This window comes from Zonotrichia albicollis, chromosome 9 (assembly GCF_047830755.1).
Source record: "Zonotrichia albicollis isolate bZonAlb1 chromosome 9, bZonAlb1.hap1, whole genome shotgun sequence".
NCBI lineage: Eukaryota > Metazoa > Chordata > Aves > Passeriformes > Passerellidae > Zonotrichia > Zonotrichia albicollis.
The window spans coordinates 38940837-38957685 of NC_133827.1; the positions used below are offsets into that span (position 1 = coordinate 38940837).

The following is a 16849-nucleotide window of genomic DNA, read 5'->3' on the forward strand; positions in this document are numbered from 1 at the left end:
CAAACCAGGCACTGCAAACATCCCCTGGGCTCCAGCTCAAGGTGAAATTATAGGTGAGAAACTTGAATTTCATAATTTTTAGGAAGAAATGGTTTAACAGTGCCCAGCAGAAACAGCCTGGGAGGGATGTGTGGGGTGCTCTGAGTGTGCTCAGCCCCACAGAGAATTTTGGGAGTCTCTCTGCACAGAACCAGCCCATTGTGGCTCTAAAAGGGACCTTTAACATGAACATCTAGGCAATTTTATAAGGAGCTCCATAATGAGGGGATGTAATCCTTTTAGAAATCCTGTGAATTGGAATTCTTTGAGGCCCGCAGGAAGCGCTGGAGAATAATTTGCACAACCCAAAAAATTAGCACAAAGAGGAAAAAAGGCACTTTAAAGCCAAGACCCAGTGGCAGCTCCCTCAGGTGGGCTCTTTCAGGCATGCTGGGTACAACTTTCAGCAAAAACTCAACAACCAAGAGACCCAGAATGGCTTAAGGAAGAAAGAGTGGCAAACTGCAGCTGGTTATTATTGTCCAGAAGTTCAGTGTTTCTCTGTGAAATCTGTGTTTCTTTTGGCTGTAGCTCATCCCACTGAATAAAACTTTTTTTTTTTCCTAATTCATTTGAACTTGTGGCAGCTGCAGTTGAGCTGATTGGCCAGGGTTTTGTGGCTGCTCTGCTCTCTCCAGTGCTCATTGTTGGGCAGTTCAGGTCATGCTATTTCACCCCAGCCAATATTAATGGCAGGGGCAGCTCCCAGGACTCACACAGATATCCATCCAACAGATGAGCCCCTAATTCTGTGAATGGCTCCTCTTCCAATCAATGGGGTTTGCTCAAACAGAGAAAAGGAGACTCCAGGGAACAGCTGGAATTGTTCTGAGGGAGGTTCAGAATGAGCCTTGACCCAGCTGAGTTCCCTTCACCCCTGGGACAAGAGCTGAGGATGTCTGGGCAGTGATTCCTCCTCTCTGGAATTGCAGCCTGGCCCTCCTGCAAGCAGCCCCATGCAAATTAAAGGATGCAACTCCAAGTAAATGAGGGAAATAATTTGTTTAAAAGAAAGAGATTAATTACAACTTAATTAAAACAACATAAGGAGGATGGAGGAGGAGGGCAGAACTCAGGAGGGTGTTTGGCTGATTTGTTTAATCCCACAGAACTTGCTCCACCACCCATTTCCTTCTGTCCACACAGCTCCAGAGACCCCAAATGCTCTGGCACGAGCAGGCAGAGGGCAAGGAGAGAACAGCTCAGCCTGCAGGAAATTCTGTCCCAGGAGCTTAGAGCAGACTTTGGGAATGCTTTGCTAAATTTTCATGAAATGTCAGGTCCAAAGGAATCTTTGTAAGTAATTGGAAATTGATTCCGTGACACTTTGATACTGAGCTCACCAATGGCAGCTGCTATTTTACATTTCAGAATGGATGGAAGAAATTCTTCAGGGCAGACCCTGGCACAGAGTTCTCAGAGAAGCTGCCCCTGGATCCCTGGAAGTTTCCAAGGCCAGGCTGGACAGGGTTTGGAGTAACCCGTGGCAGGGGGATGATTTAAATGGGCTTTTCTGTCCCTTCCAACCTAAACCATTCCGTGGTTCTGTGATCTCCTTTTAAGCCTCTTCACAGCAAAATGCCTCAAACATCACCAGCACATTCTTGCTCCTGGATGCACTTTAAATAAAATCAGAATTACCTCACATTTCCCTGGGATCCCAGAGCCAGAGCATTAAAATAATGAAATGAAAAATGATGAGAGCAGAACCAACTTCCTGTTTGGAGAGAATAAATCAGTGTGTGTGCCTGACCCAGCACTCAGGTGCAAACAGCAGAGTCTCTGAGCCTCACCCAGGAGAGAATCCTGATTACAGCTGCAAGAGGTGGGTGGGAGCTTTACCAGGAGCTGGGAACTGAACCCTCTGCCCAGGAGACTGGAGCAATTCCCTATCCCAGCCCCACTTTGTGATGCTGAATTCTGGGGGGAGAGCCTTGAGTGCTGCGTGCTGAGATTCCAGCGCTGCTGCTTCGAGTGCTCCTCAGGGGCTGGCTGGCACTTTGGGAAAAGCCTGTCTGTCTGTCTGTCTGTCTGTCCTGTCCCCAGCCACAGCCCCAGTGAGGTGGTCAGTAGGGGTCAAGTGGTCAGTCAGGAAGGTTCTTCAGGCTCTGTTTTCCCTCTGCTCCTGGCTTGGCCAAGGAAGCCTCAATAAGGCGGTCACTAAGGGGTCAGATGGTCAGTGAGGGGGTCAGTAGGGGTAAGGTGGTCAGGTGGTCAGTGAGGTGGTCACTAAGGGTCAAGTGGTCAATCAGGCAGGTCCTTCAGGCTCTCTTTTCCCTCTGCTCCAGCTCCCTGCCTCATTTCCAAAACCACAGTGTTTTCTCACACAGATCCTCAGCTGAAAATAAATATATTCAATCCTTTGTGTTCAACCTTCCACTCCCAGACATGACAGGCGTTCTTTATAATGATAATGTGTTATAAGGTGTCTGGATTCATTTCTAGACCTGATGTGGACCACCATCCTCAGTCCAAAGAAAGCTTTCATGTTTTCATTTTGCTCTTATCCCCTCCCCAGCAAACATTGCTGCTCTGGAGCAGTTCTGTTCTGTTTCCCTGCCCAAAGCCCTTGCTGTTTCTGTGCAAATCTCTCTCTGTGAACCTGTGAAAGCTCTCTGCTGTGGGCTGTGCAGTTTCCCTCCTGATCCTGGGGTGTGTTTATGGAGGGGTTTGCCCTGCCTGCTCTCCTCCCAGTGCTGGGGTAAATCTCACTGACTGGATCTGCTGATCCAGCCCTGTGAGCCCTGCTCTGCTTCCCCACATTTCAAGATTTCCTGAGGGTGACCACCAAGCTGTGCTCCACAGCCTTTTCCTGTCCCAGCTGTAGAAAACCCTCTGAGCCAATCCTGTAACACATTTAAAATCTGATTTTATTCGTACAATATTTTGCTCCCCTGTTTAGGCTGCTGAGCTGTGGGAGAGGCAAGGGCAGCCCTAAGGGAGAGCCTGGAAACTCTGCAAGCTGCTGATTTCTCCTGCCTGGGTGCAGCACTGGTCAAATACTGGAATCATCTACCCAGGGAGGTGGTAGAGTCACCATCCCTCGAAGAGTTTAAAAAAAGACTGGATGTGGCACTTGGTGCCATGATCTAGTTGAGGTGTTAGAACATGGGTTGGACTCGATGATCTTAAAGGTCTGTTCCAACCTAGAATTTCTGTGATTCTGTGATTCTGTGAGCACAGATGCTGAACAGAGCTGCTGTGGCCTCTGTGCTCCAAGCCCTGGCACTGCAGAGCCCTGCAGGGCTGAGCTCTCCTCCATCCCTGCACTGAACCCACCTGAGCTGCCCTGCAGCCGGCACACAGCACAGGATTTATCGGCTGCCTCTGGAATGAGGCAATTCCCTTAATTGGCCTCATTTCCAGGGCTCTGCGCCTCTCCCCCAGCACTGCTGGTGGCACAGCTATTTGTGTGCTGGTGGGGAAAAAAACCCCAAAGATTGGACAGCAATCAATCAAAGGAAGGACAGAGACCTCTCAGAGATAATTGCATCCAGAAACCCAGATCCCTGTCAGGGCTCTCCCTCCTGTGGTTTGCTTTCAGGAGCCTCTATTAAGCAACAGGACATCCCCAGACAATGCCAGCAGAGACAAAAATCTCCTTTCCTTTTCAAGATTTCCCTCCCCAGTGCTCTCTGGCCACACCAAACTCCAAGGAAAGATCTTTTTTAATTATTAGGGTCAAAATGGTTGGGGTGGCTGAGCTTTTCCCATGCACAAAGCTCATTAAAGAGCACCTGGACATTGGTGGGGCTTTTTATTAATTTGTTTTCCTTTTCTATTGGTGTCCATCCCTGTGTCATTTCCCACAATGAACTTGGGGTCTGAGCCTGGATATGTTCTATTTAAGTGCAGTGGGAATCAATAATTGTGAGTTGTTGACACAGAGTTCCTAGATGGGAAAATCACATACTATTTTTAAAAAGAAATTTAAAGTTTGCTATTAATAAATAATAATAATTAATTTTAATAATAAATTTAATCAACTCATGATATCCAGTATAAAATTATGTCTTATTTACATATCCATACCCATACTTACTTGGCACACACTATTTTTAATAATAAATTTAAAATTTGCTATTAATAAATAGTAATCAATAATTTTAATAATAAATAAACTCCATTAATTAAACTCCAAATTAAATTTAATAAATATCCAGTATAACATTATGTCTTATTTACATATCCATACCCATACTTACTTGGCACACACTATTTTTAATAATAAACTTAAATTTTGCTATTAATAAATAATTAATTTTAATAATAAACTAAATCAACTCATGATATCAGTATAACATTATGTCTTATTTACATATCCATACCCATACTTGGTATCACAAATGCACTCAAAAATGTTTTATTTCTGTTTCAATATCTCTTTGACCAGTAAAAAAAAAAAAAAACAGAACTTCCATAAGCAGGATTTACAGTCTGTTTTAAGAAAGGTGGTTGTAGCACAGTTGAGATCCTACAAAAATATTGTTTTAGAGTATAGTACACATTCTGTAAAAAAACCTGACCTCAGGGGGTGAGCAGTCCTCTGGCAGTTTTGGGATGCCATCCAGTATTTTCAGGTTTGGCAAATTGGAGAACACACTTAAAAAGAGACAAAAGAAAAGAACAGAAATTGAGAAAAATAATCTTGGGAAATGTTGAGAACAAAAGAGACACTGATAAAAAAGAAACAGTGGATTCAAACATATCTAAAATAGATTTGGGTTGGAAATCTTGATTTGTCATTTGTTGCAGAATTTATCTGATAAAGAGCTAATTAGAACTCTCAGATTTCACTTCATTGCACCACCTTTATATTCTCAGACCCAATAAAGCACTTCAAGAATCTGTCTTCCAATGCTGACAATGAACACGATACCAGAGTTACACCAAATGGCACCAATTTTTAATTGCCCTAAGAACTGGCAGATTGACAGCAGAAATACAATTAGGAATTGTTAAAACGTGGTTTCTGCTTTTGTTCTCCTGGACTTGTAGTTATGCAAATAATAAAGGTGAAATCCATCATTTCAAATGTACTTTTCCCCCTTCCATGCTGATATCTGCCTCCCTGCCTTTATCAGCACCACACTGCCAAAGGGATGCCCACAGGACTACTGGAAACTCAGAACGGTTTTCATTAAATATTTATTTTAAACTCCTCCTTTCTTTTTTCCCCCTCTCAGTAAGCAATGGGAGGAGGTATGTCCCATTTCAGACACACTCTGCAAGGTTTATCTTCAAAATATCAACACCTGGCTGTGTTTGTAGTGGGACAAAGCATGCAACCATGCAGATTTTCTAAGAGAGAAGCTTAGAATAGATTATGTTCTCTTCAATTTCTTGGATTGTTATGCCTTGGATTGGAATTTCCATTGCCAGTGTCTGAGGCTGCTCTGTTAAATCTCCAGCCCGTCCCAAAGGCTGCTCAAGGGACAGGGGGAATCCAGAAAAATCAGATGAAGGGAACTTGATTTTCTGCTGCTTTTGCTCCCATCTTTCAAGACATCCCCCTGATTCCAGCTCTGACATGTAATGCAATTTAGGCAGAAGCCACCAAGGATGCAAGGAGGCTGAAGAGGTTGAGTAATAGGTAGTTTCTATTAATAAAAGGGGATCTAATTTATCTGCCCTGCTCACTGTCTCTGAACTTGATCCATGGGCTTAGTTCAGTTCCAGAACTGCCAGTCATGCCATTAAAAAGCATCACAGGCAGTTTCTGAATATTTGGGGGCTTTTATCACATAATAGCTCACTAAGCCATGTTCCTGGAGCATTTCAGAGCATTAAAACCACAAGAAAAGGAAAACCTTCTTTAAAAAGTTTGTTTGGTTTGAGATCCCATTCCTTTGAAACTCTGGCAAACATTATTTTGTGTTTATCACTTTTGTTAGCGACGAGAGGGTCAGACTTACAGCTGTCTGTATCTTTCCTGGAACTCACAGGGATTCCTCTTGAGGATGAGGGATTCCAGTGGGGTGTGCCTGAAGTCTGAAATCCCACTCAGGCTCGTGATGTTGTTTTCAGCAAGAGATAAGTGCTGAATCTGAGGGACTTTTGGCAGCTGTTTGAAGGATGTAAAGTGGTTTTTATTTACATTTAGCTCTCTGCATCTGTAAAGTACAAAGTGTATGGCATCACTATCACATCTGGGACAGAGCCCCTGCAACAGGGATGGGTTTTATACACTGGTTTACATTTTATTCCCTTATTTCTTTATCTTGTGCAACAGATGCATCATTATTTCTGTTCTCAATACTACTACTCTCCATACACCTAAATACACAGCAGCAGAGTAGCAACAGATGGATGATAAAATAAATTTACAGTTGTCATGGCCTCTCTGCTTGGGTTGTGCTCCCCCATCTCTTCACAGAGATTCCTTCTGTGTGCAACAGCTTCCCCTTTTGGCACAGATCTCCCTGAAGCTGGCTGGACTCATTAATTATTCCCCAGGAATCAAAGGGGTGTGATGTGATGTGATCTCCTCACTGGGTATTTTCAGCAATGAACTGATGGATTCTCACCCCAGCACCCCCCAAGAGCAGATTTGGCAGCTCTCAAGAGCCTGCCCCAGCTGTCACTTCAGGAAAATTCTGATTTCTGGGCTATTACATAAAAATAGAAATAGATTACATGAGAATAGAAGCAGGACATTTTGTCTACCTTGGCAACCTTATGGCACTGAGGTCTGTCAGGGAATTGTCCACCAACCAAAGCTTTTCCACCCGGATTAATCTGTGGAGGATTCTTTTGAGGTTTTCCACCTGGTAAAGATCACCCAGGTCCTGGAATGAAAGGTTCAGCTCCTGGGAAGGGCAAAAATAAGAGAAATCACTTTTTTTTTTTTTCCCTTGCTTTGTAATAGCTATATAATTAAATATAGAATTAGTCAGAGGCAGTTAAAATGAGAACACATTTTATGCTGCTGCTTTTATAACAATTGGTGGTACCAAGTGCCAAATCCACCTCAGAATCAGAGTGCTGGACTCCTTAATTATTTGAAAGGAAGGAAGAAACCATCTCTCAAGCATGAATTTGAGTGTCCATCTCCTCCTTCCTTTGTGAGTGGGGTTACCAGGGTGTGGGAGGGAGCAGGACTGAGTGATTGTGGCTTTTTGGTTTGGTCTCTAAACCCAGCTGGCACCAAAGGTCTGTGCAGCAGCCAGATTTAAATATTCATAGAATCCTCACAGAATGGGCTGAGTTGGCAGGGAATTCAAAATTCATCCAATTCCACCCCTTGCCACAGCCACTTATCACTGGTTTAAATCTATTAAATGCAGTGAGCAGCCAGCACGTGATTATTTGGCTTCTTTACAGCTACAGTCCAAAGTGTTAATGAGGAAGTTTTACAGCACAGTTTTCCCAGTTCTCTTGCATCCTCTTTTCCCATTTCTCTGCGTCAGTTACTTGTTTTCTTCTTTTCAGAGTATATTCTTCTTTCCTGAAAAACAGCTCTTCTTCTGAGGGCCCTGGTCAGAGAAAAAGATTTACAGTTGAGGATTGATACAGAACTGGCACTTAGTCACTTGCTGGAAGAATATATATTTATATTGCTGGGAAGATTCTGTAATGAAGAAATATATATAATATTATAGGTGTGTGACTTTCCAGGCTTCTGAGATTTAAATTAATGGGAAGATTTTTCTGCCATTCCCAGGCCCATAATTCAGCCAGCAATCTGCAGTCTTTGTGCATGGTTGGTAAATGACAGATCTGCTACAGATCAGAATGAAAACCATTTCTGAAAGGTTGTTCTTAAGGATCTGAGCTCTAAATTTCTCCTTATTCCTTGCCATGCTGTGAGTTAGCCTTTGATTGTCCTGAGAAAGGAAACTGTTTCAGCTTCCAGAGCAGTGCCAAAAACCAACAGCTCCATTCTAAACCTCATTTGTATTGAGACACACACACACTAAGACTTAAAGTCTTAATGAAAAGTTTAGAGCTGTGGGCATCTTCAAATTCCTGATTAAAGCAAGGACTGGCTGGAAATCTTCCACTGTTTACTCCCAAACATGCAAATACTGGATTTTAAAACCCATCTGTTCTTGAGAGTGTATGGATTGCAATTGAGCCAATTTAGTCTTAAAATACAAGAAATGTGCCACTGTTTGCAGGGCTGGGCTTCCCTCTTGCTTGGCTGTTTGGCACATGGCTACTGCATTCTGAACAGTCAAATGTTAATCAGCTTCTGAGAGAAGTAATCAGCAGCACATTAATACTAAAAAATTTCAGTTTGCAGTTCAGGCAGTTGTTTTTAATTTTGGAAATGACAAAGGATAATTTCCTAATGATTAAAAAAATAAAGCCAGCTTGGGCACTGTGAGCTGAAATCCTGGAGTTTGCCATTCTTTTGAGAAGGGGCAGGATTTCAGCTCATCCCTTTTAAGGATGCACTCTTTGACTCGATGGAGTCAGGGCTGAGATGTCAAAGTGTCTTTTTGATCTTTACCTTCCCTCACTCGGGGGCAGAGGAGCTGATTCCCTCTCACACTGTGTTCCTCTATGTCACACCAGCCAAGATACTTGAAGGAGTCAGAGGGAAGCTTAAAAAAAGGGAAAAATAAAGATACAAAAATCAGTAGAAGCTCTTGAGGTTTTGGCACTGCATTTTCCCTTATTTCTGGCCTTATTACAGCAGAAATGCCCCAGTCAGAGCCACATGCAGGAGCTGGTGAATGCTGTGGGAATTCACAGCTCAGTGGAGGTTGCCACAGCTCGTCCTGGTTAACTGCAGTAAATTGGCTCAAATATTGGAGGGAGCCTCTTCAGGGCTCATTATTCCCCTGCCCAGAGCTGCAGTTTGGTGCTCAAAGGCTGAGGCAAATCCCCTGCCACAGCTCACCCCAAAGGACAGAACCTTATTTACATTCCAGCCCAGTTTTGGAGGATAAAAGGAGGTAAACAGAATCCTCTTCAAAGCTGAGGAGGACATTTCTGCTTAGCTCCTCTTTGTCAATGTCTCTTTTCTACAAACCTGCAGTCAGACTGGGAAACCCAACACTTACTGGGAAAGGGAGCCTGGGGTCCCAGCTCTGCCCGAGGGTTCCTCTGTTTTGGGGTAAAACCAGTGGAATATTGTGGGCATCCCTCAGGATGGAGCAGTAGGAGGAGTAGAATTTCAAGAACTTCTGGTTGCTTGTAGTCAGACCTGAGGAACTAGAGAGGAGATGTTGAGCCAGCCTAGGTTCTGTCCAGGGAAATGCAAATTTTGTTGGGTTTGTTTTATAATTACAGAAAATCATTACAGAAAATAAGAATAGCTCAGGGTAGAATTTGCCAGCAGGCAGCAGCCCCTTGGGGGGGTGTGTGCTGGGGAGCAGCAGGAGTTCACTCACAGCAGCCCTGGGAAAAGAGGATTTACCTTGGGTAAATGGTAAAAAAAAATCCCAGAAAATAAAAATAAAAATTAAAAAAAAAAAAAGTGCTGGGAATTCTTGTTTAGTTCTATCTTGCTGTTTGTTCTGCTTTTACATCCTTTTATGTTAAATGAGATCAGAGCAAAGAAATTTGTAGAAATTCATTTGTGTTTAAGAAAAAGATCTGTTATTTTGATCAGTTTGAAAGTGATCTTTTAGGATGTATTCAAATGACTATTTATAACTGCAAGACTTTTCAAAACCTACCTTCCTCTCAGCTAGATACTACCTCCTCTGCTGAGACAGGAATATGCACTCCCAGCCCCTGGAAATGTGGGATAAAACATTTCAGCTGAACCATTTAACATGGTATCTATTCTGATCTCCTGGCAGGAAACCCACTCACAAAACTCTGTACTGGTGATGGCAAGTAAAACATAAAGTTCCAGAAAAAAATAAAGATGTGATGGATACAACTTCCCCAGTCAGGTGGGTAGTGAGATTTCCATGGGAAGGAGTGACAGAAAGAAACTTCTTTCATCTCAAAACTGCCTGGGTTTAATAAGCACCAGCTGGACCCCCAGATTATGTCACAGGAGATTTTTCTGGAGTGCCACACAGCTTTTCCCTCCCTTGCTTTGTTTACCTTCCTGTTTTGCTGCAGAATTGATGAAAAAGGAGTGGCAATGAAGGAGGCAGGATGCAATTCCAAGCAATTACAGATCTCACAATACATGAAAGGAACAAAATTTCCTGCCTTGATTGTGAGGCCCTTTGGCTGGATATGAATCTCCAATGACACCTCTGGGAGCAGCACACTAGATTATGTCAAGCATTAAGGGAAAAAAAATTAGATTCATGATGTCTGTCCAGGCTGAGTCATTTCCTCTCACTTCGCCTGCAGTGAGAAATTGGTGGTTATCATAAATCATGGGCCTAAATTCTTATGAGAGAAGAATTAATTTCACTAATGGAAAACCTCTGTGGCAATTGCATTCCTCCATTCTCCCTCTTTTTGGGGGCTGTGGGGGACTATTTATGATGTCCTTTAAGCAGAGGTGCTTGACTATATTTTAAGAATTCTGTAATAGAGGTTTGGAAAGGAAACTTCAAAAGGTAATGGGGGCGAAAAATCTTGTGTGTGACCAGCTCCTAATTTCTGAGGCTGGCCCTCAGTCCAGTTCCTATCATGGCTACAGCTTTGCTGCTGACACCAAATCATTACAAAGTTATTTTCCATCTCAGTAATAAACAAAACCCCACAAAACTGTACCAAACAATTCTTTGCAGGCACCTTGAAGTCTGCATTGCTCCCTGTGAGCTGACAAGAGGGCGCACAGGCTGGGGGGTAACTGGAAGCACTCGTGGCCAAACCCTTGCATTTTACATTATTCTCCTCAGTAGAAGTCCCAGGGAGGAATTCAGTGCCTGAAGTGTTTTGCAAACTGTCAGGAATGAGAACAGAACAGAACAACTTCAGTCTTTTTAAGAGCATGGCTGAGGAGATATCAGGCTGTACCCTGGAAAACCCTGCACTGCTGAGCTCCCTGATCAAAGCCCAGCTCATCAGGATGTCAGTGTCAGCTGTGGGGCTGGGAAATGTTCTGCTCTCTGACACCTTGGCCAGGTTTGCAGAGAGCCCAGGGAAATGTTCTGCTCTCTCAGACACCTTGGCCAGGTTTGCAGAGAGCCCAGGGAAAGGTTCTGCTCTCAGACACCTTGGCCAGGTTTGCAGAGAGCCCAGGGAAAGGTTCTGCTCTCTGACACCTTGGCCAGGTCTCCAGAGAGCCCAGGGTGCTCCAGGCTCCTGAGTGCAGTGCAAGCCCCTCTGAGTGCAGCTGCCTTTCAGTGCAGGACACATTAAAAGCCACGAAAAGACTTTGAAGAGCAAAAGCTGAGCTGCTTCTGAAACTGCACCAGTGAAAGATACTGAGTGAGAAACAGAGTGAAAAGTCCCTCCTGTGTATGTTTTAGCTATTTGGCTGTTAAAAAAGGAGTGTCAGTCAAATCCTTTCTCCTGATGGAACAGCAGCCTCGACAAACAAACATCTGAGACTCTGCAGCTCAGGTTCAGCTCTGCTGCACAGAAAATGGGGAGCTCAGCTAAAGAGGAGTGAGCATATGAGCAAACTCTTGCATTTGGGATTTGAAAGGCTTTTTGTCCCAGCCTTTTGAGCAGTTCTGGGGTCTGGTCTAGCTTCTCACAGCCTTATCCCAGCTGCTCTTCAGGAATCAGCATTCTCCAGCAGGCTTAGCTTTCACTGAGCCCCAGCTGCTTTCCCCTTAAATCTGAAATCCCTGGATAAAAGGTTTGGGAACCAGTAGTAGGGTTATAAATAACTCTTCACATAGCAGGATTCCCGTGGTGCTTGCTACATCCCACCAAATCACAGCCCACATCTGATGGAAGGGGCCCTGCTCCTGTGGTTGAGCTCAGGGAGCTCTGGTCAGGTTCTTATTTAGCAGCAAAGTGCTCTCAGATCATTCAGTCTTGATGCTGTGGGAGTGAAAAATGTGCACCATTCTAAAGGAAGGAACCAAATCAAATGTGTTTCAAGATCATCTTGAAGGAATAGAAAAAAAAAATTCCAAACTAGAGAAACTAAGAGCAATAAATCCTCCCAAAGCAAAAACTTTGTATCACTGGGTGAGAGCTGCTGATTTTGTAGGCTCCAAGAGAGGTTCTGGACCTGCCCAAAGCACCTGCACACATAAGTGAACACTCCCAGGTTCTAAACACCCAATTATTTGGGTTGTCCCAGTCAATGGCAAATGCCAAAGCCATAAATGAACTGCAAGGATAAGTTACCAGCTTGTGAAAGTATTTAAGAGATGGCAAACTCAGAATTCAGGCTGTGCTTCATTTCAAATGCACACAATTTACTGCTCCAGAGCAGCTCTGCTTGTATGCAAACATTTATTATGAGAACTCTCTGAACTTAGCAGAGTAGAAGATATGGACACAGTGTTTGCATGCTCTATTACCTCTCAATTATTTTTATAGGAGTTTTAGGAGACATTATGCAACATTTTGAAGCAGTTCTTCTGAGCGTAATTTAGTGACAAACACACCTGTAAGTTATGGCTACAAAGCATCCTTGCTGATAGCTGCAGCATCAATTATCTTGCTTTATGCTTCATAAAATTGCCCCCCCCCCCACGACATAATTAACTTAATTAGGTCCCATCACCATAATGATACACTCTTAGCATATTAACTAACATTTTCCTCTTGGATCCAGCTTGCACCAACACAAAGCCCACACCTCAATCCACACATTTTCACAACAAACTCAACATTTTTGTTGGGGCAGCTTTTTCCTTCCAGCAATCAGGCACTGACACCAAGAAAAACAGCTCTGTTTGAGCTCCTGTTTTCCCTGCACAGCAATCTCCTTCAGCAATACAGGCTGGTACATTTTAAAAAGACACTCAATCCTGTAACTCTATCTTTGTTGTCAAAGCATGTCAAGCAATGACTACAGGTTCGTGTCTCCTTGCACCCTCCTACCTTTCAGACATGTCTGGCTGCTGCATGAAATCCTCACATCTTGCACAGGGCTATTTGTCTACAGGCAGGGCTTATCTTCCCATCTCTGGCCCTGCTCAGGGAGGGAGTTCCAGGCTCTCTGGAGGGGGGAACCTGCCGGGATCCCGATGGATGGATTCGCTGTCTCCAAGGAAACGCTGTCACCGCGCAACGCTGCCGCCGCTGTCACCTTAGGAGCTATTGTTACCAACCTCTTAAGCACATCAAACAAATTCCTGGGCTGATCCAGCTGGTATCAGTGAGCTGGCTCTCCAGAAGGTGCCTAAAGATAGGTTGGTGATACCTGTAGCAGGATACGTGATCATCCAGCTGAATCTCTGGTCTGCGCGTGCCGGCCGCTCCACTTTCAATTCCTTTCACGGTTTTGCCCTCTTGAAGTTGGTATTTTTGTTGCCTAAAAGATCTCCTGCTTCATTAGTGGCTTGTTAAATGCCTTATTAGTGTATCTATCTGTTGGATGAAAAGAAAATACTTGAAGAGGGTCAGGTTTTATGTAATGTTCAGGAAGGTTTTTTATGGGCACCTGTTCGCTCTGTTGGGCGTTCTTGCCTCATTTGAATGTACTCAGCCATTTTAGGAACCTCTTCTAGGCTTCCTTCTTCAGGTTTGCAGCCGAGAATGAGAACAAGAGATTCTTCTCTTGGTGGGAACCAACAGGCCAGGTTTGTGTCTGTTTTTATATTATATTTTTCTTAGACCATTAAAGCTGTAGGTTCTGAGAATTGGCCCAGTGAATATGAGTTTGATTTTTGTTTGTTCACCCAGACAAAGTGCAGGCGCTGGCAGGGCTCCAGGGTGGGATTGCAGCAGCCCAGTGTGGTTGTGGGCACTGGTTAGTCCCTGCTGAAGTTCACAGATGGTTTTTAAACTCCAACAATGGTGGTGGGACCCAGGTTTTGGGAGAAGGTTACGATGGAGCTGTAAATTGTCCCCTATTGATCTGTGACTCCCGCACCACAGGCACAGCCCCTTCCTCACTTCAGTTCCTGGGGTTTGTCCTGAAAAAAGAGGGGGTAAATAGATTAAAATCAATGTGGAAAAAGTCCACAATCCTCTCTGCCCTGGGTTATTCAGTTGGAAATGCCATATTGTCAAAACCTCTGCGGTTTAGACTTCTACCTCGCAGCTTCTTCACATACAAAACATTCCTTATCCTCCTTCTCCTTCACATTTTTCTCTTTTAGGTCACTACAAAGGCTGATCATTATAAGGTCGTTCTATACAGAAAGGTCTGCGCTTTCCCCAATGGTTGCTGAAGGCTCCAAAACCTTCTCTCAGAAATTCTGCTGGCAAATTTCACCGTGCCAGGAAAACAGAGGGGAATCATGGTAATTAGAGAATTTCAGCTCCATGCTCAGGCATTCCATGGTTCCAAATGTTGAACTGACAGATCATTATGTGAAATTTAACAAAGTAGTCATTCCACCCAGGTTTCATTAAAACTTTATGTGCTAAGAACTGAGTTTATTACTGGGTGGGCGAGGACAGGGTTTTAAGAGATTCATCAGGTCACTTGAGAGAATAATTTCTCTGTCTGCTAAGAATAAAGAAATTAATATCTAAATCAAACAGGATTGTAATTTGGGGCCTTTCTACTTGCCATTTTTTCCTCTGTCTATAAAATGAAAGGTATTGGTCCCCATCACAGCCTAATGGGCTTCAGATCTTTTATGGCAAATGCATTCCTCATAAAGCCCATGAAAAATTATCTCTGTGCTATTCCAGAGGAACGACATATTTTACATGGTGTCAGCCTTTCCATTATAAACACTATTTTTCAGATCTTTACAACCTGCCCATAAAAATGTGCTTCTGACAAGAAATTCAGCAGTGTGTCCCCAGCTCTGCAAGAAAGAAATCTTTTTTCCAACTTTATGAAATTTTGACCAGTAATTTTGTCTTTGAATTGGGTAAACACAGGGTGGGCATCGGTCTCAACCCTGTGTCTCTCACATCTTTTTTTTGTCCCTTTGGATTCTTCCCTGCACGTCCATGAAATTTGTAGGATGGGCAGAATACAGCTCATCCTGAGGTCTGATTAATGACAGAAACAATCCCAATTATTCTCACTGCTGTAGGCCACCAGAGGCCCCGTTGTTCTGGGCACCACAGAAAGTCAGGAAAACAGAGTTTGCTCCAGAGGGTTTGTGCTCTAATTGAACAGAGCACACAGACAAAGAGTAGGAAGAAAGGAAATAATATTATCCCTCCTCCTTTTATACAGAAATAACTGAGATGCTCAGACCATGAAATCCTGGCACTGTGGGAGCAGAAATTCTGTTCCTGTGCCCAGGGTCAGCATTCACACAGGATTCCCAGCCACTGACTTTGTTCAGACCAGACTGGATGAACAGTCTGGCTTTAAAGTCTGCAATTACTGGCTGAGTTTCTGAGCTGACATTTCTGATTGTCATTGAAGGATACTTGAAAGAAATTTCTCTATTCTAACATTTTTCTGATTCAGGAATAAATCAGTTTAGATAAATCTAATTTTGGGATAAATCAAATTATTGATGTAATTTTATGTTCTTTATGTAAAATTTTTTTTTTTGGTGTTAACTTGATACAAATTGTTGATATCAAACCATCAGGTCAATATCACCAGTACAATCAGACCTAAACACATAACAACACTTCAGCACCAGCAGAAAGCCAGCTTTTATTGATCTTACCTGCTTTGAACATATCCAGGAATCCAGGGCGTTTGTGTTGGATGATTCAGTTAGAAAGAGAGAATTTCTTGGGGCATTTTGGAGGTGTGATGTGCATGGCCCTGAAGAGGAAGAGGAGCTCACTTTTGGTGCCCAAGTGCTGCTCTGTGCCTCGGCAGGCAAACAGCACACACTCACTCAAACCAACAGGTTTGGGTTGTTTTGCTGAGTTACCCAGGCAACACTTTCCTTTCTGGGCTGCCCATTCAGGATTCCAGGAAAACATTTGATTCCCACTTGGAGAGCATTCCCAGGGAAAAGCCAAGGACAACAGCATAAAGCCTTGGGCAGGAGGAGCGCGGAGTTAGTGAAACATTTCATCGGGTCACCAGACAAAAAGGAATCAACAACTAGCTGCATAAATAATTGAAGGGAAAGCTGCACATGCCTGCTTTTCTGAGGTGTTACAAACCCATGGGTTCCAAGAGGCTTGGAGGGGCTGTAGCCAAGCAACAGGGACTGAAATTTGGTTCTCTCTCCTGGAAAAACAATGGGCTTGAAAGTGGTAATGACAATGCCCGGCACTGAAGAGTGAGCTCTTCCTTGGTTTAACAGCCTTTGGATGAAGCTGTAAGAAAAATGATTGTGGAATGAAGAAAACATTTTTGTTTGGTTTAGGAGAGGCCTATTCCAGTATCAAATCTGCCTTTTTCTAAACAAAATGAATGCCAACAATTTCTGGATGTATCTGACACTGAGGAAAGACCACAAATAAGTAACATCTCAAGGTTTTCTTTCCCAAAACTTTCTTTTCTAAAGAAATAATGGACATAAAACTCACTGCCTCTTCATTTGCCTTCAAATTTCACCAATTTGTATGAAAGACAAAACATGATTTTATCCCAAGTGGAGCTGGTGGCACACAACACTCCTGGTTGATGATTTCTCCCATTATTAACCTCACTGAAATGAGGTCTATTTTCCCTTTCACCTTAAAGCATGGCTTTTGCATTGAATGTGAATGTAGAAAAACCCCAAAGGGACCTGCTGGGAGCCTGCCAGACCTCCCCAAAGGGAACGAACCCCACACAGGCCATGGTCTGGGGCTCACTGCCACCCATTTAATGAGCTCCTGTCACCTCCACTCCCCCAGCTGCCATTCCTGCCCAATCCTCAAAATTCCAAACACCCCAAGCTGCCAGAACAAACAGATCAGGCACCTGATGGAACCACCCCGGGATGGAACC

General features: G+C 43.6%; 1 long non-coding RNA gene across 3 annotated transcripts; it reads right to left on the minus strand.

Annotated features, from left to right (window-relative positions):
• Nucleotides 1-4030: 4030 nt before the first annotated feature.
• Nucleotides 4031-16001, minus strand: LOC102062834 (uncharacterized). Of its 3 annotated transcripts, none has more exons than XR_003379799.2 (8): nt 15624-16001; nt 13235-13949; nt 9051-9201; nt 8495-8588; nt 7396-7514; nt 6706-6848; nt 5955-6152; nt 4031-4641 (listed from the first exon to the last, which is right to left on the minus strand). It is a non-coding gene; the product is annotated as an uncharacterized LOC102062834 (long non-coding RNA). The 3 variants fall into 3 exon arrangements; XR_012581686.1 differs by having other exon boundaries at nt 4033-4641; nt 5955-6103; nt 12913-13949; XR_012581685.1 differs by having other exon boundaries at nt 4037-4641; nt 12913-13949; nt 15624-15997.
• Between the last annotated feature and the right edge of the window lie 848 nt (nt 16002-16849).